Source organism: Colobus angolensis, unplaced genomic scaffold (genome assembly GCF_000951035.1).
Source record: "Colobus angolensis palliatus isolate OR3802 unplaced genomic scaffold, Cang.pa_1.0 Scaffold43, whole genome shotgun sequence".
NCBI classification, from domain to species: domain Eukaryota; kingdom Metazoa; phylum Chordata; class Mammalia; order Primates; family Cercopithecidae; genus Colobus; species Colobus angolensis.
Genome location: NW_012117710.1, coordinates 711,873 through 715,140, shown reverse-complemented (window position 1 = coordinate 715,140; position 3,268 = coordinate 711,873).

Sequence of the window (3,268 nt, the reverse complement as noted above, 5' to 3'; positions counted from 1 at the left end):
CCACTGCACTCCAGCCTGGGTGACAGAGTGAGATTTTTGTCTCAAAAAATAAAAAAAGCAGCCGGAGCTGTTCTGTGGCTCGAGCATCAGTGTTGAGATCTGGCTGTGATATGTTGGGGTAGTTTAGCACAACGTTACTACTGGGGGAAACTGGGTGAAGGGTGCACCCATATCTGTATTTTGGGGTGGTTTTTTTTTTTTGAGACAGGATCTCCATTTCTTGCCCAGGCTGGAGTGCACTGGTGTGATCACAGCTCACTGCAACCTTGACTGCCTGGGCTCAAGCAATCCTCCTGCCTCAGCCTCGCAAGCAGCTGGGACTACAGGCAGTCACCACCATGCCCAGCTAATTTTTAAATATTTTGTAGAGCCAGGGTCTCACTATGTTACCCAGGCTGATCTCAAACTTCTGGCCTCAAGCAATCCCCCCACCTCAGCCTCCTGAGTAGCTGGGATCATGGGCATGTGCCACCATGCCCAGCTAATTTTTTTAAAATTATCATTTGTAGAGACAGTCTAACCATGTTGCCCAGGCTAGTCTCAACCCCCTGGGCTCAAATGATCCTCCCCCCTTGGCCTCACAAAGTGCTGGAATTACAGGCATGAGCCACTGCGCCTGGCCAGGACATGTGTTTTCACTTGCCTTGGGTCAATACTGAGGCATGGAAGGGCTGGATCGCATAGTAAGTATGTGTTTCACTGACGAGAAATTGCTGAACACTTCTCCAAAGCGGCCCACCATGTTGCCTTCCCGCCAGCAGTGTCAGGGAGTTGCAGGTACCCCGCCTCCTCACCAGCACTTGGTGTAATCAGGCTTTCTAATTTTGGCAGTTCTGATGGGTGCAGTCGTATCTCGCCGTGGTTGTAATTGCGTTTCCTGATGACGGACGACGTGGAGCATCTCTTCGTGTCTGTATCGACTGCAGATCTTCTTTTGTGAAATGTCTGCTCAAATCTTTTGCCCATTTACAGAGATGGGGCTGTCTTCTCACTGGGCTGGAGGAGGTCTTTGTGTATTCTAGACACAGCTCCTCCGTCAGACGCACACATTGCAAATACTTTCTCCCAGCCTGCAGCTGGCCTTTTCATGTTCTTAAATGATGTCTTCTAAATAGCAAAAGTCTTTAGTTTTTTTAGAGTCCAATTTATCCCCCCTTTTTTTTGTGGTTCAGTGTCCTATTTTGAAAATTGCTGGGTGAGGTGTCTCATGCCTGTAATCCCAGCACTTTGGGAGGCGGAGGCGGGAAGATTGCATGTGGCCAGGAGTTCGAGCCTGGGCAATGTTGTGAGACCGTATGCCTTAAAAACAAATTGTTTAAAATAGCCAGGCATGGTGGTGCACACCTGTAGTCGTGGCTACTCAGGAGGCTTAGGCAGGAGGATTGCTGGAGTCCAGGAGGTCAAGACTGTGGTGAGCTATAATCATGTCACTGCCCTCCTGGGTGACAGAGTGAAATCCTGTCTCAGAAAAATAAATAAATAAAAATAAAAATAAAACATCATTGCCTGCTCCAAGGTGGCCAGCCAGTATGTACGGAACTCCCGATGTGCACCTAGCACTGAACTCAGCCCTAGAGATATGGCAGAAAACAGCTGTCTTGGTGCTGACGTTCTAGTGGGGGCACCCCTTTCTCTGTCCTGAAGCCCCATGGAGGCCCCTTTCCAGCCCCTGTTCCCTAACACCACCCAGAGAGAAGTCCTGCGGGCCCCGCCAAGTTTCCCTCTGCCCTTGCTGTGTGAGCTTAAAGGCAAGCCCTTTGGTATCTCCGTGCCTCACCCTCTCCACTCTGATATAGCTTGGGAATGTACGTCTCCCCTCCAGAGTATCAGGAAGAGAACCAAGTGGGAACCTCACCTTACCCAGGAAGCCTTACCTGGGGTGGGCTCAGGTGGGGCCCAGGCGAGGACTGCGTCTGGGAGCTGTGATGTGGGTGACCTGAGGCAGACCCACCCCCAGAGAGAGTCAGAGGCTGCCCTGCCTGGGGGAGGCTGCCCGGGAGCCTCGGACCCCTTGCCTGCCCTGTGCAGCCTGACTTCCAGTGTCCTGCGGGCCAAGTGTGAGGCTACCAAGTAGCAAAGGTCCCCGTACAAGGAACAGATGAGGAAACAGAGGTTCCAGCGTGCAGAGGTTGGCCTAGGGTCACCCAGAAGGCAGGTGCAACTGGAAACCCTGCTCCTGGAAAGGGCCAGCCTGGGCCCCACCTGCCTGTCAGGTGCGACCAGCCAGGTCTCTGACGGACACAACAGACACTGGGCCCTGGGGTGGGTCCCCAGGACACGGCCTGGAACCACTGAGAACATCCAGGACGGGCACCCTCTCTGGCCTCTGCCCCTTGCTGGCTGTGGAGACAGGGAAACTCCTTCCCCTGGGGCAGGAGGCAGAGCAGTGGGGACTCACACACCTGCCTGTCCTGGCAAAGCACTGGCTCATTTGTTCATCTGTTGACTCATTCATTCATTCATGAACCTGCTCATTCATTCATTCATTCATTCGTGAACTTGCTCATTCATTCATTCATGAACTTGCTCATTCATTCATTCGTGTTTGTTCATTCATTCATTCGTCGGTCCATTCATTCATTCATTCAGCCGTTCGTTCATTTCTTCATTCATTAGTTCATTCCTTCATTTCTTCACTCATTCCCTGATCCCTTTTACAGTCTGAGCCCCTTTCACACAGTCCTGGCAGTTGGGAGGTGGCCTAGCTCTCCCCAGAGAGACACTTTCCTGGAGGTTGGAATTCTGGCCAAAGGATTCCAAGGAGGATGGACCTTCTGTTGGGCCCAGAAGCCAGCAGGTGACCGTAGGTTCCTGTCACTATTCTAGATGCAGGGGCTTTGCCTGGGGCTGCCCAGCGCTGCCCAATATGGGCCCCAAGCCTGGACCTCTTGGGGCCTCAGCTTTCCAGTCTGTAAGATGGGTGTCACGGCCCATCCAGGCTGTTGGCGGAATGAGCTCATTACTGGCGGGAAGAGGCTTGGCAGGGGTCTCAGGCTGAACAGTGGCACCGGCCCACATGCCCTGCTGGGGTGAGCTGGCCTCTGGGGACTGGCCTTGGCCGAGGCCCCTCCAGACCACGGACAGTCCTGGCCTCACCTCCCCTGGCTCAGGGTGGCTGAATCAGCAGGCGGGGTGACTCACTTTGAGGCCAGGCAGTTTCCTCCTGGGCCCCCCGGCTGCCACGCTGGGGAGACAGGCAGGCCCCACCATATGGGGCCTGGGACTGGGGGGTGATTTCATGTCTGGAGGTTGGGCCAGGAGGCCCTCG